Consider the following 19659-nt stretch of genomic DNA (forward strand, 5'->3'; position numbering starts at 1 on the left):
TAGTGTGGTATCTCCTGGTATTGACTCCCGGCTCGTGTTTTGACTCTTCCTCGCCGGCTCCTTGTGTCTTGCTGTTATCTCCTGGTTTGACTCCTGGCTCGTGTTATGACTTGCTGTGCCTGCTCCTTGGTTCTGCTGCGACTTCCGGTTGTTAACTTCTGCTACCTGGACTTTCTGTATTGACTTTCTATTTGTGACACTAGGACTATTTTTTTCTTTGTTGTCTTTTATTTTATTTTAGGTTTCTCTGTCTCTCTTCTTCCCCTTTCAACCTCTTTAATGCAAAGACATTGCCCCTGTGCCTGGGAAAACTGCATGTCACCTTGCATCGCCAACTTCTTATCCTCCTCTAGTCATAGATCTTCATCCTCATCTTCCTACACTTTCTCCACCATGGAACGCCCTCTGTTTGGTTCCCCAAATGTACAGGGCAGTGAACAAGATTTGAAAGCTGTTCTTCCTCAACTATCTCTTGTTGCATCATAGGAATGACATCTTGTCCCTAACGAGCTGCCACTGCCTGAGCTCAAAAAACATGCTCCCTGCTGTGGTGGTCTGGTGCATCATATATCAAGAGGTGCTGAGTCAGACCATTCTGTCACCCCAATTTCAGGAGCGTCTTCTTAGACGCATACGAATGATTGAAATGTGTACACATTCTCCTGGACATGGCCAGCACCTTCTGTAAGCCATCATACTTAAAAAAAAAGCGTTACACCACTAAATTTACAGTATCACATGCACTATACAGTGCACCATATTTTTCCCAAATTCAGTGAGGCCACAATGTTCCTGCCATTGTCGTTGACCACCTTGCTCAGTTGGAGTTGGTGGGGAGAACTCAAGTGGAAAATTTGCTGCTTGATGCAGATTAGCAACTAATCTGCTGTGTAGCTTCTCTCGCTCAGGCTCTTCAGTTCTAAGACGGCAATGCAATGCTTCAGTTTATACATATGAAAAGAGGGAGGTTCAGTGGATCAATGCTCTGCACTGTTTCTTTTGGAGACAGGAATATATTCATTGAGGAAGATGTTGGTAGGGGGATAAGCGCCCGGTGTTGGAACCAGACAGACACAAATGCGTCAATAGGACCTTGCTTCATTGCTGTGGTGCAGCATTGCCACTGCCATGCAAAATATTGACCTAGTACACTATGAAAAACATGTACTCTCCCTGCCCATAACAGCTGTTTCATGTATCGATGGTTGCATGTGCCTTGGCGCACAGTGATAATTTCAATGAGCACCCCACGACACGTTCTCTGCCATATGACAGCACAAGGCATTGATGTTTTTTTTTTAACGAGGAGGTGTAGTCTGAGTGAGAGAAGCTGTAACTGATGATATTGATGATGATAAAAACAACACTGTGATGCTTGTGGATGCAGTCTGGCTGCTAGAAAGAAAACCGAGAGAAGGAGGACAGTCTTGTTCTGATTGCTGGCCAGTTTGACATTGCTCCTGGATCTGGTGATTCTGCCTCATGTGCAATAAAGCCATGGCAGTGCCTACATTTGTGTTTAAACACCTTTGGCTTATTATCATTCTGCAGCTATGCTACATGGCAGTGGCTTTGTCTGCAGGCACTGCACAGGAAAATTTCCATACTGGAGATACTCGCACATAGATAACAGAAGCTGAGCTTGACCTAGGTCTAACACATTTTGAGTCTGCATGAACAGTATCTGGGGCATCACCAATTCCTGAGCTGACCACAATAGAAGTATAACTGGCCCTGGCAGTTTTTTATTGGATGTTTTGGTCATATATTGGCTTGTATAGTTTTTTTTATTACAACTGTCACCACCACCCTCCTCCTCCTCCCCTCCTTGTCATTCTGATCTGCTTCCCTGGTCCTGTCCAACGCATAATCATCATAACATTCATCTCCCTCTCGGCCACTTTTATTAGGCTATTATATGCCATGGGCTTTTTGCCCTGCTCCTGCTGACTGTTCTCACACAACTCATCAACAGGAATATTATCTTAAGTATCTTCCGTAGAACAAGGGGAGTTTCTTTGGAAAAAAGAAGGCACCTCACTAGGAGAGGGAAGTGAAGACTCAGATGCTGCAAATGAAAGACTTTTCTGGGGCTGCGAGGAAGAGAAGCATCAGGAATGTGCTAAACCCCTGCTCAAAGGCACAATGTCTGACTCAGAGGTGATATCATCAACCTCTTCCTGTTGTAACTGAGATTATAATTGAGCTTTCCATTTAAAATCTTCTTTGTCCTCAATAATAATCCACCACTACCAGAAGTTGTGCAATTGTGTGTCACGTTCTGGGGGCCAGGGCAGACCTCCGGAACACCTTCAAACCGGACATGGGCAGATACAGACCAGGGACCAAAAGAATACTTTATTACACATGTAATAAATAGTGATGAGCGGGAGGTGCCATATTCGATTTCGACGAAATTCGCGAATATTCGCTAGAATATTCGTTTCATATTCGTCGAAATCGAATATATTCGTCATTATTCTAGTTATCACGATTAATATGCGATTTAAATAATGGCGTATTGCGATAATAACTTAAGGCTACTTTCCTATTGGTTTGATATCTAGAATTAGCGAAGATGACGAATGTATTCGTCATATTCCTCAAAACGAAGATAACGAAGTATTCTCCAGATTCGTCAACTTCGCTAATTCTACCAATCAAATAGGAAAGTTGACTATAGAGACAGCTGTGTTTAATTCGCTATGCGATTATATTACTTTTTTTTATAAATAGAATAATTATAATAATTATCAAGTATTATAATTATTCTATTTATTTTTTTAAAAGCAAACTAATATAATTGCATAGCGAATTAAACACAGCTGTCTCTATAGTCAACTTTTCTATTTGATTGCTAGAATTAGCGAAGTTGACGAATATGGAGCTAAAACGAAGATGGAGAATACTTCGTTATCTTCGTTTTGAGGAATATGACGAATACATTCGTCATATTTGCTCATTCTACCAAACCAACCATAGTAAACAGGCCTAAGTTGAAATCGCAATGCGATTAATTCAAATGATATTAATTACATTGCGATTACAACTTAGAGCAGGGTTTCTAATGGGTCAGCTTGCTAGAATTAACGAAGTTAACGAATATGGAATATAGCAGTGCTAAGTTGAAATCGAAATTCGATTAATATAACTTGTATTAATCGCATTGTGATTACAACTTAGCACTGCTATATTCCATATTCGTTAATTCTAGCCTAATATGAAATATAGCACTGCTAAGTTGTAATCGCAATGCGATTAATATAACTTGAATTAATCTCATTGCGATTTCAACTTAGACCTGGTTTACTATGGTTGGCTTGGTAGAATTAGCGAATATGACGAATGTATTCGCCATATTCCTCAAAACGAAGATAACAAAGTATTCTCCATCTTCGTGTTAGCTCCATATTCGTCAACTTCGCTAATTCTAGCAATCACATAGGAAAGTTTACTATAGAGACAGCTGTGTTTAATTTGCTATGCGATTATATTACTTAGCTTTTTTTTTTAATAAATAGAATAATTATAATACTTGATAATTATTATAATTATTCTATTTATAAAAATAAATAAATAAATAATAATAATATAATCGCATAGCGAATTAAACACAGCTGTCTCTATAGTCAACTTTCCTATTTGATTGCTAGAATTAGCGAAGTTGACGAATTAGGAGCTAAAACAAAGAGATGGAGAATACTTTGTTATCTTCGTTTTGAGGAATATGACGAATACATTCGTCATATTCGCTAATTCTACCAAGCCAACCATAGTAAACCAGGTCTAAGTTGAAATCGCAATGCGATTAATAAAAGTCATATTAATCGCATTGCGATTACAACTTAGCAGTGCTATATTCCATATTAGGCTAGTATTAACGAATATGGAATATAGCAGTGCTAAGTTGTAATCGCAATGCGATTAATTCAAGTTATATTAATCGAATTTCGATTTCAACCTAATTCTCAAATCCGACAGTACATTCTAGTATGGAGACATTCCCATGGTGATGGGGATGCTCCATGAGCACGGAAGTCGGCAGAAGCGGCAACAGGCACTGACTGGAGCAGCCAGGAATCCTAAGGACAGGTAAGAACTACTTTTGGGAAGTGGTAAAGAAAAAAATATAGCAATAAAAAATATATATATTCAAAATAACGAATTTATAGCACTATATTCGCGAATTAGTGAAGTGCCGATATTCGCTTAAAAAAAATTGATATTCGAATATTCGCGCTCAACACTAGTAATAAATGAACATGACAGTAAGGAAAAGCAGGTAAGCAACAGTGGTAGCACTACCACTGAACTAAGTGCACCGGTAGACCAGAGGCAAACCCCAGGGGGCGAAGAGCCAGTGGTCGCCACCTGCAAAGAACCACACTGGTGCAAGCACCAGCGGAAACAGACAACAACAGAAGTACTGTAACCCAAGAAAAACTCAGGACATGGAACAGACAAGACAAATGAGAACCAGCACACAAGCAGATGCCTGCTCACAGACTAAAGATCCTTTCTCTGGAGAACCCAGGAACCCTCTTATGATAGCAGGACATACACAGGACAGGAACAGATGCAGTAAGACACTGCAGGCAAGATATGGAACTTACTGGATTAGAAGCAGTAGGGACTGCCATGCTGGACATAGAACAGACAGGATCAGAAGCAGTTTAGCACTGCCAAGCTATCAGAGGCAGTTAGAACACTGCTAGGCTAAACATGGAACATAGTGGATCAAGGAAAAGAACGGGTAAGGCATGGACAAGGATACAGCAACACTAACAACAACGCTTTACCAGGGGACACCACGCAGAAGGGCGGATGGCAAAAAAAAACTGGGTCAGCAGCAAGGGGCTACACCCAGCAAGGCACAGACTGACCCCAAGCCCCACAGCTCACAGATAGATACAGCTGCATAACGAGGGCACTTGATAAGCCACACCCAGGAACAGACGAGGGAATGTTAACCCCACCAGAACCAGGAGTAACCAGAAGCACCAGACATGCAATCGCAAGTGTCAGTTCACACCAGTCACAGAATGCTGCAGCCATCACGCCCCAAATGACAACCAGCATACATGGGATAACTGTAACTAGTACGAGGTTAAAGACAAACAGCCTACACAGCAACAAGGAGTGACAGAAGTGCACTGTGACACAAACACAAAAGCATCCATACTCAGACCCTGTTCATTCACAAGGCCACAGCCAGCACGCATCGCAGAACCAGCATACATGGGAACACCCACAGCCAGTACATAAAGCGCATGCAGAAAGCCTGCACAGCACAAGTGACAGAAACCACAGATATATGGATATAGGGAGATACACACAGGCAACAGTTCACACAAAACACTGCAGCCAGCACGCAGCACCAAGCAACCAACATACACAGAAGTCTGCCTGCAGCCAGTACGCAAGAGAGCATGCAACCAGCCTACACGGCCACAACTGTCACAGTGAACCGCATCGTGACATTGTGCAAGATCTGCAACCAAATAGGATATGTAAAATGGCGGGCATGTTTTGCACAGTTAGTCTTATTCAAATCACTAAAACTTTATCACCAAATTTTTGTGATATTTGTAAGAATTTGTTTAGAATCGATTCTCTAATTGTAAGCTATTTATCTATTGAATTTATGATTATTTTGATCTATATTCTTCCACCAAATACTAGTGTTGTCTTAACTCAAGCTTGAGACTTTGCAGCTAAGTGTCTACAATTTGCTACTCTTGATTTTGGGGGATTTTAATAATTATGTGGCTGTAGCCCTAAATTCCCTGTTAGATCATCTTTACCTTCTACTATGTTTACTTCATTCAGTATACTTATTGGGGAACGTGGGTTGGAGGATGTATGGCGTCTTAAGAACCCTGTTGTGCAGAAAAATTCCTGTACTTTCTCTACATATGCTTCTAATGTATTGACCTGTTCTCGGTAGCTATGCAATGCTACCCAATGTCTCACAGGTGAAAACATTACCTATATCTTTATTGGCTCATTGCTTTATTTGTGCTTGTCTCTAAATTGGGACTTTTGGATGGTGGCTTCAAACGTCTAGATAAGACTGATATTCTTAACCAAGTGATGGAATTATTTTATTTTTAATGTAGGCTCTACTACACCAGGTCTTATTTAGCACTCTTGGAAGGCCTTTTTGAGGGGGGAAGGGGGGGAATTAATTAAGGGCATCAATTCTGTAAAAACTTGTAACAAACAATTGGAGGAAGAGATTAAACTCAGTTTGGCAACTACTGAGGCGTCACATGTGACTACTCCCACATCTACTACTTTGAAAAATTGGAAGGACGCATAAAAGCATTTTAATGTGTACACTCTTGAACAAGCAAAAAACAAAAGCATGTTCTTGAAGCAGCAATATTTTGAGGATGGAGAGCGGAAAGGACACTTGTTGATGACTAGGGCACATCAATGATCTAGCTTTGTTCACCGGATCAGATGGAATGATAGACAGTTGGTTATTGCAAACCTTGACATTTTTCAGGTTTCCACTTAATTTTATTCTGATTTATAATAAACTAAAGTGATGTTTTGGGAAAAGTAAGTTGCAGTCCTGTCTCGCTGGAGTTAATCTTCCTGTCTTGTCATCTCAGGATAAAGGTTGACTGCAAGCTTCTATTATGTTGCAAGCAGTTATTAAGATGTTTTGATGAAAAAGCTCCAGAACCTGATGGTCTACCATAGGGTCTGTACAAGTTGCTGATTTGTTAGATGTCTATACTGATGCATATTCTAGATCAGTGGTGGCGAACCTATGGCACGGGTGCCAGAGGCGGCACTCAGAGCCCTATCTGTGGGCACCTGTGCCCTGGAAAAAGTCTATGGTGTACCAATATGCCTTAGACTTTTCCTGCTATTCATCAGTGTAGGGCGCACTATGAACAGCACAGGCAGCCCACTGAATGTAGGCAGGCTATTATAGCTAAATGATACAGTATGTGGAAGATATGCTCTACTGGACTGTAGTATTCAGGTTAAACTGCCGTGTTGGCACTTAGTGATAAATAAGTGGGTTTTGGGTTACACTTTGGGCACTCGGTCTGTAAAAGGTTCGCCATCACTGTTCTAGATGATAGCAGCGAGCTCCTGAGGAGCTAGTGCATAGGATGGGAGTAATTGTGGCCCTGATGAGGTTTTGTGTCACAGTGTACTCGCTAAGGCCGTTGCTCCCTGGGGATCAGTGCAATGGATAGGCATTTTACAGAATTAGACCAGAAGTAAAAGTATAACAGTCTATCTTCACATACTGCAAGATATAGCTAGTGGCACATACAGCAATATTAAGTACAAAGTGCAGTTTCGGGTACCAGCTGAGGAGGACTGGTGGCTGGTTGTGTGGAAGTTAAATGGCACTAGCAGGCACCTGTGTATCTAGGTGCATTGTATGATTCAGGCTTGAAGGTAGTATGGCCTGGTGGTTGTTTAGGTGATGGTTTGCCTGACCTGTTTTCCCTCACCTGCAGCAGAGTTTCTGAAGTGGCAGTTTTGCTGATCACTCTGCTGTCTAGGCACACTAACGTTTCTTGGAAGTAGTTTTCCTGATTCTGGCAATTTCCCTAGAGTGATGGTCTCACAGGAGGACTGTATATGGTCCCTTGGAGAGCCAGCTCTGGCATGTGCTTCCTATCTCCTTGCTGTCTGGACTCGAACTCCCCCTCATGTCAGAAAGAAGGACTAGTCCACTCCCACCAAAGGGGAGATGAACAGGGTGATTAGCCCGAATCCTGCCTACCATTGCCAACTATACCACTTCTGCTGGAATAAACAGCCTAAAACATAACATGACAATACAATACATATTAAAACATAACAGCAATTGCAGATACCTACCTTGTTCCTCCTATTCAGCTGCTGTTGTAGTCTTACAATGGATGGAAAAAGTTTTGTTCTTGCAGATAGATTGGTAGGGGTGGTTACTCTGTGGTGTACCACATTCAGGCTTTATGCCATAAAAATAGATGACTATTAGGGCTCATTCAGACGGCCGTATGTTTTGTTCAGCGCAAAAAATATAGAACATGTCCTATGTTGGTCAGTAAAACTCAGCTCCGTGGCCCCATTTAAGTCTATGGATCCGCCAAAAAGGGGAATGCATACGGAATGTGTTCCATATGCATTCCATTTTTTGCGGATCCGTCTCTGCAAAATTTTATAGCCAGCCCCTTAAAATGTAACTTTTCAGAAATTAAAACTGTCTTGACTAGCTAGAAGTCTTGGCTAATGCCCAGTGAGTTGGAGATTGCTGATTCCAAGCAAAAGGAAAATATGGTAAGTGATATTTGACATGTTCAAGTATATTCACCTATGGGCCCTGTCTGCAGTAATATAATGTGCTCTCTGGATGCATGTTCTGGCCATGCTTTTACTTTATTCCAGATGTTAAATTCTTATTGCACAAGCAGCAAGTGCATTCAGTTATGGGCCCTGTCTGCAGCAATATCATGTACACTGTGGATGCATGTTATTCTTTAAGCTCAGAATCTCTAGGAAGTTTGCAATGTTGTTAATTTTCAACATTTCTGTCATATCCATTCTGCAGTGCAAATGCACGACCAGTATCGGCAGGAAAAAAATATTACAGAAGGGGAAAAGTGGAAGTGGAGGACGAACAAAAAACCTTATCTGTATAAACGTCACTTACTGTTCCTTAACCTGGTTCTGGAATTGTGTCCGTAAGTTGATTTTTGTTAATTTAAAAGAATGATATATTTTTAGATTGTTTCCCAATTTTAAAGCAGAACAGTTAGCCCAAAAATTGTATTTAGCAATTGGGTAATATGCATTTAGCAAAATATTTGCAGTGTTGCATCCAGATTTCCACCACAAACCATTAAGCAACAGTATTTAGTTGACTTGATGGACTATTATCAGAGCACGTTATTTTTGATATAACGGGCTGTACCCTAGCATGAACCATCCTCAAGATTGGCCATTGTCAAGTGTCTAACATTGTCAATAGAGATGAGCGAATTTTTAAGAAATTCAATTAGCCAGTTTGAAAAATTGTGTTTGATCCGAATATATTTCCAGCGAATTAAGTAAAAAAAATGTCTATTTCCTGGCTGCTGAGAGCCTTTATAGTGGTGTAGAACCGTGTGCCTTGTAGTAACACGCATATAGAGTCTGCTTTGGTAGTGAAATAATACAGGGAGTGCAGAATTATTAGGCAAGTTGTATTTTTGAGGATTAATTTTATTATTGAACAACAACCATGTTCTCAATGAACCCAAAAAACTCATTAATATCAAAGCTGAATATTTTTGGAAGTAGTTTTTAGTTTGTTTTTAGTTTTAGCTATTTTAGGGGGATATCTGTGTGCAGGTGACTATTACTGTGCATAATTATTAGGCAACTTAACAAAAAACAAATATATACCCATTTCAATTATTTATTTTTACCAGTGAAACCAATATAACATCTCAACATTCACAAATATACATTTCTGACATTCAAAAACAAAACAAAAACAAATCAGTGACCAATATAGCCACCTTTCTTTGCAAGGACACTCAAAAGCCTGCCATCCATGGATTCTGTCAGTGTTTTGATCTGTTCACCATCAACATTGCGTGCAGCAGCAACCATAGCCTCCCAGACACTGTTCAGAGAGGTGTACTGTTTTCCCTCCTTGTAAATCTCACATTTGATGATGGACCACAGGTTCTCAATGGGGTTCAGATCATGTGAACAAGGAGGCCATGTCATTAGTTTTTCTTCTTTTATACCCTTTCTCGCCAGCCACGCTGTGGAGTACTTGGACGCGTGTGATGGAGCATTATCCTGCATGAAAATCATGTTTTTCTTGAAGGATGCAGACTTCTTCCTGTACCACTGCTTGAAGAAGGTGTCTTCCAGAAACTGGCAGTAGGACTGGGAGTTGAGCTTGACTCCATCCTCAACCCGAAAAGGCCCCACAAGCTCATCTTTGATGATACCAGCCCAAACCAGTACTCCACCTCCACCTTGCTGGCGTCTGAGTTGGACTGGAGCTCTCTGCCCTTTACCAATCCAGCCACAGGCCCATCCATCTGGCCCATCAAGACTCACTCTCATTTCATCAGTCCATAAAACCTTAGAAAAATCAGTCTTGAGATATTTCTTGGCCCAGTTTTGACGTTTCAGCTTGTGTGTCTTGTTCAGTGGTGGTCGTCTTTCAGCCTTTCTTACCTTGGCCATGTCTCTGAGTATTGCACACCTTGTGCTTTTGGGCACTGCAGTGATGTTGCAGCTCTGAAATATGGCCAAACTGGTGGCAAGTGGCATCTTGGCAGCTGCACGCTTGACTTTTCTCAGTTCATGGGCAGTTATTTTGCGCCTTGGTTTTTCCACACGCTTCTTGCGACCCTGTTGACTATTTTGAATGAAACACTTGATTGTTCGATGATCACGCTTCAGAAGCTTTGCAATTTTAAGAGTGCTGCATCCCTCTGCAAGATATCTCACTATTTTTGACTTTTCTGAGCCTGTCAAGTCATTCTTTTGACCCATTTTGCCAAAGGAAAAGGAAGTTGCCTAATAATTATGCACACCTGATATAGGGTGCTGATGTCATTAGACCACACCCCTTCTCATTACAGAGATGCACATCACCTAATATGCTTAATTGGTAGTAGGCTTTCGAGCCTATACAGCTTGGAGTAAGACAACATGCATAAAGAGGATGATGTGGTCAAAATACTCATTTGCCTAATAATTCTGCACTCCCCGTACTGTGAGTCCGTATGACATGCAGATGACAGGTGTAACTCTTAGAATCAATGCACACTTCACTTATTAAGGCAGTCATGGGGCCAAAACTGACCAAATAACTCAAGTATGAACTTAACCTTACAGGTCGATGTTAGTGCCAAGAAGAAGCGCACTCCTTTTACACTGTCGCCAGCTGATTCCACATAGATGTCTACAGAACCTGTTCCATTAAATGCTTATACAAGTAGAGCCCCCCTGACAGAGTGGAGAGGGTGTCAGCAGTAAGTTTGTGTTGACGTCACTGATTCATTTGCCCTTTCCCTTTCTCTGATCAATCAGAGCAATAATCTACAAAATGGATCCTGTCTGTGCAGCATACACTTTTACTCGGTCAGCATTTGCTCAATAATCCACCAGTATTGCTAATGCCAAAAAAAAAAAAAACTGGAGTGGATCTAAAACAGAGATGACACGTGAATGGAACATTTGCATATCTTCGGTGTTTTGTACCCACTCCTGCTTTTGGCTACCAAATCATAAGCGAATTGTGATGAGACCATACAGGCCTTAAATCTGCTACACAGACAGGATCCATTGTGCGTCTCATTTTTCCTACCTTCTGACAGATCAGAAGAATGGTCAAATGAATGATTATGACAGCAAGGCCAAAATACAAAATAATGGCCCAGTCATGAAGTGGAGAGGGTGGGAACAGCATGAGGAGACCACAGAGTGGCCCAATGACAGAGTCTGGAGGTTGCGGTCGCATCAGGAGGCCATAGAGTGGTGCAATGACAGAGTGTGGAGGTGGCGGCAGTATGAGGAGGCAACCAAGTGGCACAATGACCGAGTGTGGAGGTGGCAGCAGTATGAGATAGCCACCGAGTGGAACAATGATACAGTCTGGAGGAGGCAGTTGCAGCATCAGTAGGAGGCCACCAAGTGGCACAATGATAGAGTTTGGAGGTGGCGGCTACAGCAGTAGCAGCATCAGGAAAAGGCCACCGAGTGGCACAATGACAGAGTCTGGAGGTGGTAGCAGTATAAGGAGGCCATAGAGTGGCACAATGACAGAGTCTGGAGGTGGCAGCAGCTTTAGGAGACCACAGAGTGACAAGGTGACATAGTGTGGAGGTGGCGGCAGCATCAGGAGGCCACAGAGTGGCAAGGTGACATAGTGTGGAGGTGGCAGCAGCATGAGTAGGCCACAGCATGAGGAGGCCGCAGAGTGGCACGATGACAGAGTGTGGAGGTGGCGGCGGCAGCAGCATCAGGAGGAGTTCACAGGGTGGCACAATTTTATCTACACATGGAAGGTGTAATAGAAGCTATTTTATGTTAAATTAGAGAAACCAAGCTTAAATAGGGGTGGAGGGTGCGACATCTATTGTCTACCACTTACAGTGCTGTTCTAACACCTCTCCCAAGGCAGTTTAATCACACCTAAACACTTCAGTCATGAAAATGCAATCAACATCTCACGTCCATGACTGAAGCATGAGTCACCAGTACTGTAATGCTGAGTAACGTTAAAAAAAAACAATATCATTGGAATAAAGCGCAACCTACTGCTCTATTGTTCCTTAGATAAAGCCCAGTATATTTGGTGATGCTTTTAGAATCAATGTCAGCAATTCAATTACCACTGCAAACAGTAATGGTGGCAGGGTGCATCCCGACAAGTTCACCGCCCAATGCTTTGGCAACATCAAACGATCAAACCGTTAAGGGCTAATTTAGACGGCCGTATGTTCTTTTCCGGTCCGTAAAAATGCGGCTCCATTTTTCTGAGGACAGTTCAGTCTGTCCCCCAAAAAAACGGAATGTATGTTTCAGTGGTTCCGTATGTCTTCCGTTTTTTACGGATCTGCATAAAAACTGAAGGTGACTATTATCTTTTTTGAATAAAGATTTTTTAAGTGATATGATATGATAAAAAAAAGCTGCCTGTTATAAATGTGGGTCACATGATCACATAGGTGCCATTTTTTCTGGCTCTGAGAACGCTGGGAGCTTTGTGAGAGACTTGTGCTTGGCCAGCACCTGTTTCACACATTATTTATTTTCATTTATCATGTCTAATATGAGCAAGGTTCTCCTGTGCAATCTCCTTTCTCTGAGATTCAAACGGCATGCACATATGGTGTGCAAAGAACCGGGCAGGCGGCCGGGGAGGCATCCCATAGTCTCCCCGCGACTCTAAAAGGGCCACTTTAATGCTTTATACAATGACTTGCGTCAGAACCCAGACAAATTTCAGGGTTACTGGTGTACGTCATTTTTTCCCATTTGATAACTTGCTTCAGTCTCTACGTTCGGGCTTTACTTTCCAGGACATGAACATAAATCGCAGCATATCTCCTGAAGAAAGGCTACTGGTCATGTTGAGGTAATTATTGACTTTTTTTTCGGGTTTAGATGTATTGTGTATTTTGTTTTCAACTAATTCCTTTTTTTTTTTTTAAAGGTTCCTTGAGTCTTGTAAGTCCTTTGAGTTTACTGAAGAATATATCACTGCCTAAATGTACGGTTAAAAGGAATACTTTATTAGAAAATAGTTTAAAATCACTCAGTTCAAATGCCCTTACCAGGACTAGGCAGAAAAGGAAATGGCGCCAGAATGGAACTGTGTGAGAAGATACCCACAGTCCCACTGGCCCTAAAGTGGTCAGAGCAGTAGGTACAGTGGCGGATCCAGAGCCTGGTCTCGGGAGGGGCACTTTCAGATTATTTTCTGTCCGCCGTCCCAAAACAATGGTGCTTATAGAACACACTCCACAGTGTAGGCTATATGTGTATAACAAACATATTTCACATGAAAACTTACAGTTACTTGGCTTGGCCCTTGGGGATCTCGGACACCACTTCCACACTTTGGCCGGGGGCTCGGCAGAGCTGATGTTGTGTTTTATCCTAATGAGAAAGATTTCATAGTAAGGATTTGGAGAAGGGGCAGAGGGATAGCAGAGCAGGGAGAGGCCGGTGCTGCTACTAGGGGGTCATACCATGGGGGAGTAATAAAGCCCACCATAATGCCCCCCCAGTAGTAATAATTCTCCTTATAATGTGACAGTGCAAAAAATACCCCCTTGTAATGCCCCCAGTTGAGCTAATGTCCCCATAGTGCCCCCATAATGTGCCAGTATAAAATACCCCTATATAGTGCCCCTAGTAAATGACCCCATAGTGCTCCACACCCTCCTTCCTCCTAGTGCCCCCCATAATGTACCAGTATAAAATGCTCCAGTAGATGCCATCAGTGTCCCCCATAATTTGCAAGTATAAAATACCCCCTTCTTAGTGCCCCCCGTAGATGACCCCATAGTACTCCTCTCCCCCCTTCCTCATAGTACCCACCATAATGTGTCCCGGTATAAAATTGTACTGTACAGAGAGCCCATATAAAATACCCCTTCTTTGTGGCCTCAGTAGATGCCCCTATAGTGCCCCCAATCATGTGCCAGTATTAACAGCCCCCCCGTGCCAGTAATAATAGCCCCCTATGCCAGTAATAGCAGCCCCCCTGTGCCAGTAATAGCAGCCCCCAGTAATAACAGCCCCCAGTAATAACAGCCCCTCTGTGCCAGTAATAACAGCCCCCAGTAATAACAGCCCCCAGTAATAACAGCCCCTCTGTGTCAGTAATAACAGCCCCCAGTAATAAGAGCCCCCCTTTTCCAGTATTAACAGCCCCCAGGTGCCAGTAATAACAGCCCCCAGGTGCCAGTAATAACAGCCCCCAGTAATAAGAGCCCCTCTGTGCCAGTAATAACAGCCCCAGTAATAACAGCCCCCCTTTGCCAGTAATAACAGCCCCCGCCAGTAATAACAGCCCCCAGGTGCCAGTAATAACAGCCCCCGCCAGTAATAACAGCCCCCCCTTTGCCAGTAATATTGTATTGTATATAATAAAAAAACAAAAAAAAACAAAACAAACACATACTTACCTCCATGTCAGTGATGCGATGCAGGCCTCTTCTGGCCTGTGTCCCACGCTGTATGGCTCAGGCGGCGCGATGATGTCATCGCGCCCCTGCGACGGCCTCTGATAGGCTGCAGGCACTAGGCCGGCAGCCTATCAGAGGAAGGGAAAGGGACACGCCTCTCCCTCCCCTACTGCAGCACAGGCAGGCATCTGTATCGCTGTCCTGAGGACGGCGATACAGATGACTGGAGATGAGCGCTTCCACAATAGAAGCGCTCATCTCCCTGTGCCCAGCCGCCGCCGCCCGCCGCCAGCTGGGGGGGGGGCAATTGCCCCATTGCCCCCCCCCTGGACCCGCCACTGAGTAGGTATGCTAATAGACGGTCGCAATACCTATGTATAATACAGTACTTCTGTATCTCTGCCCTGAACCACTTCCCAAAAAGAGAAATTAGTGTTAATTTGTAAACTCACTGAACCTTTTGTGCGTCCACAAGTAAGTACCACTTATAATGTAAGCGTCAGACGCTACTTGTACAGTATACTTGGAAAATGCTCTTCTGTTGAAATGATATATTTTGGAAATATTTAAACAGTGGGATTAAAAAGGGATCAAGTATGTATGCCTACTTATAATGGAGATATTAATGATCTATCCTTAAGATAGGTCATCAGTATCAGATCGGTGGGGGTCTGACTCTCTGAACCCCCGCTAATCAGCTGTTTGAAGGGACCATGGCACTCATGTGAGCACTGTGTCCTTTTCTATGTTTACCTGCATGTTGTCCACATTGTAGAGGTGGTGCAGTGTGATTACAGCTTCCTCTCCCATTTACTTGAATGGGACGAATAGTTATAATTACACTGCACTACCACTACAATGTAGAGGGAATGCAGATGAACATAAAAAGAAGGCAGCGCTTGCACTGTGTAGTGTCCACTTCAAATAGCTGATTAGCGGGGGCCTGAAGAGTCAGACCTGCACCAATATGAAATTGATGACCTATCCTGAGGGTAGACCATCAATTTTATGAAACCGGTCAGCTACTTCAAACTTAGAATGACCTACAGCATATAAATATCTACAACTCGGGCATACTGTGCAATGCCAGGGGTATACAGTTGTGTTACAGAAGTCATTGATCACATTTAGTCATGAATTAATCGACTTCGGATGAAACATTCGAAGTCGATTCGCATAAAACTTTGTTCTAATACTGTATGGAGCAGGAGCTCCGTACAGTATTAGAATGTAAATCCCTATAAGAATTACCAGACTGCATAAGATAATTAATGTATTTTATTAGCACAATTTATAAAGGACATAATCCATACATAAAACAAGTGCAGGGAAAAAGGCAACATCCACAAGAAGTAGGCATAAAAGTGGAAAATTCAGAAACTTCTCCACAACTCAAGTATTATTAAAGTGAAAGTGCTAGTGCAACAGTTATTCACATAACATAATGTATGAAAATAATCCATTACCCATTGTATGCCTCCTCTGGGATGGCGCCAACCGTGATGCACGTTTTGGCGGACCTTCGTCTGGCGGTGGCGTCATTACAAAAAGGCTCACATTAAATACATCAAATCAGCAATCAGTGAACTCGATATCTAATTCACAGATCGCAATCACCTGTGTTTATAGCGCGTTTGCAGGTAAAGCCGCACAGTACGGGTCTGCATGTCACGCGGCGTAACAGTCACGTGATCACAAATCGCATGTAATGATGGCAATGGAAATCTCACGATACAATGATCGCGGGATATACAGGTGACATCTGATGTAGCTCAGCGCATGCGCGGGCCTGGCACACCTACATTGTATGCTCAACCTACTGGTGAAGGGAAGAATAGCATAATTAGAATAAATATTTGCCAGACTTTGTGGCTACCTGCCTCCTTGGGTGCTGTGGATAGGGTCCCTACCCGTAATAATGGGATGCAAAAATCACAGCAGGAGAGTTGTTTTTCTTTTTCCGTGAATTATTTTATTGGAAAAAGTGGCAACGTATATGCACAAACGTTTTCGGCCTTATTGGGCCTTCGTCAGGCACTAAAAAAGTAATTTTGACAAAATTCGAAACAGTTTACATGTTATATATTTGATACCAAGTACATCCATTGCAACAAAATTGCCGTCTTTTTCTTTTAAGTAGAAAACAATGTGTGCCGGTAAATCTACTATGATATTCATATCTGTTAAATAGGTTATAAGGAAAATATCCACCATAAGTCTTTTATGTTTATCTCAAATTATCAAATGATTGTACTCTATGATGACAAGCTATATGAAGCGTTCTTACTTTGCATTATATTTCTAAGGACAAAGCCAGAAAGAGTAACAGATATCTAGAACTATTGTATAGTCTTACCTAAGCCGTCAGAGAGAGGATAAGTGTAGATGAGAAGATGGAGCGCTCCGGCCGCCACGCCGTACATCTGTATCTGTGTATCTGGTGTCCCAGTCTCGCTTTTTGACCTGTTCGCGGCACCGGAAGGACGGCCGTCTCTGGGGCAGGAAGTGCGGCCGGCCTGCGTTCCATGAAAGCGGAAACGGGCGGTGGAACGCCTGAAACAGGAAAAAATTGTTGTGTAGAACAAGGGTCAATAGATCTATTCTGAGTGAAATGATGTCCTTGTCTATATGGTTGTTCTGGAGTAGTTTCTGTACTGCAGAAATGCCTTTGGAGTGTTGGATCGAAGTATACAAGCTTGTTACGTCCCATGTCACTAATAGAGTATCTGGAGAGAGTAGGGATGAGCGAACTCGAACTGTATAGTTCGGGTTCGTACCGAATTTTGGGGTGTCCGTGACACGGACCCGAACCCGGACATTTTCGTAAAAGTCCGGGTTCGGGTTCGGTGTTCGTCGCTTTCTTCGCGCTTTTGTGACGCTTTCTTGGCGCTTTTTGAAAGGCTGCAAAGCAGCCAATCAACAAGCGTCATACTACTTGCCCCAAGAGGCCATCACAGCCATGCCTACTATTGGCATGGCTGTGATTGGCCAGAGCACCATGTGACCCAGCCTCTATTTAAGCTGGAGTCACATAGCGCCGCCCGTCACTCTGCTCTGATTAGCGTAGGGAGAGGTTGCGGCTGCGACAGTAGGGCGAGATTAGGCAGATTAACTCCTCCAAAGGACTTGATTAACTGATCGATCTGCAGCTGTGGATCATTGAGCTGCTGATCCTCAATTGCTCACTGTTTTTAGGCTGCACAGACCGTTTGTCAGTCTCATTTTTCTGGGGTGATCGGCGGCCATTTTGTGTCTTGTGGTGCGCCAGCACAAGCTGCGACCAAGTGCATTTAACCCTCAATGGTGTGGTTGTTTTTTGGCTAAAGCCTACATCAGGGTGAAGCTGTCACACCAAGTGCATTTAACCAGCAATAGTCTGTTCATTTTTTGGCCATATACAAAATCAGGGGCAAGCTGCGCCTGTCACCAAGTGCATTTAACCCTCAATGGTGTGGTTGTTTTTTGGCTAAAGCCTACATCAGGGTGAAGCTGTCACACCAAGTGCATTTAACCAGCAATAGTCTGTTCATTTTTTGGCCATATACAAAATCAGGGGCAAGCTGCGCCTGTCACCAAGTGCATTTAACCCTCAATGGTGTGGTTGTTTTTTGGCTAAAGCCTACATCAGGGTGAAGCTGTCACACCAAGTGCATTTAACCAGCAATAGTCTGTTCATTTTTTGGCCATATACAAAATCAGGGGCAAGCTGCGCCTGTCACCAAGTGCATTTAACCCTCAATGGTGTGGTTGTTTTTTGGCTAAAGCCTACATCAGGGTGAAGCTGTCACACCAAGTGCATTTAACCAGCAATAGTCTGTTCATTTTTTGGCCATATCCCAGTCTAATTCTGTCACTAAATCCATACCGGTCACCCAGCGCCTAAATACTAGGCCTCAAATTTATATCCAGCTAAATCTGTCCCTAGTGCTGTAGCTGGGCGAGTTATTTAGTGTCCGTTCAAGCACATTTCTTGTTCTGGGTTGAAATACAATTCCCAATTTAGCAATTTCATAATTTAGTGGTTCCTGCTATATCAGAGCTCTTTGAAATCTATCCCAAAAAGGGTATATAATATTGAAGGTGCACATAGGGTCATTCAGAGTAACTTCACACACACCCGCTACTGTGTATTTCCAAGTCTAATTCTGTCACTAAATCCATACCGGTGACCCAGCGCCTAAATACTAGGCCTCAAATTTAATTCCCTCTAAATCTCTCGTTACCCACCGCTGTACTGTTGTTGCTGGGCAAGATATTTAGTGTCCGTCAAAGCACATTTTTTGTTCTGGGTTGAAGTACAATTCCCAATTTAGCAATTTCATAATTTAGTGGTTTCTGCTATATCAGAGCTATTTGAAATCTATCCCAAAAAGGGTATATAATATTGAAGGTGCACATAGGGTCATTCAGAATAACTTCACACACACCCGCTACTGTGTATTTCCAAGTCTAATTCTGTCACTAAACCCATACCTGTCACCCAGCGCCTAAATACTAGGCCTCAAATTTAAATCCCTCTAAATCTCTCGTTACCGTTGTCCTGTTGTAGCTGGGAAAGTTATTTAGTGCCCGTCAAAGCACATTTTTTGTTCTGGGTTGAAGTACAATTCCCAATTTAGCAATTTCATAATTTAGTGGTTCCTGCTATATCAGAGCTATTTGAAATCTATCCCAAAAAGGGTATATAATATTGAAGGTGCACATAGGGTCATTCAGAATAACTTCACACACACCCGCTACTGTGTATTTCCAAGTCTAATTCTGTCACTAAATCCATACCGGTGACCCAGCGCCTAAATACTAGGCCTCAAATTTAATTCCCTCTAAATCTCTCGTTACCCACCGCTGTACTGTTGTTGCTGGGCAAGATATTTAGTGTCCGTCAAAGCACATTTTTTGTTCTGGGTTGAAGTACAATTCCCAATTTAGCAATTTCATAATTTAGTGGTTTCTGCTATATCAGAGCTATTTGAAATCTATCCCTAAAAGGGTATAT

Source organism: Bufo gargarizans, chromosome 10, assembly GCF_014858855.1.
Source record: "Bufo gargarizans isolate SCDJY-AF-19 chromosome 10, ASM1485885v1, whole genome shotgun sequence".
NCBI lineage: Eukaryota > Metazoa > Chordata > Amphibia > Anura > Bufonidae > Bufo > Bufo gargarizans.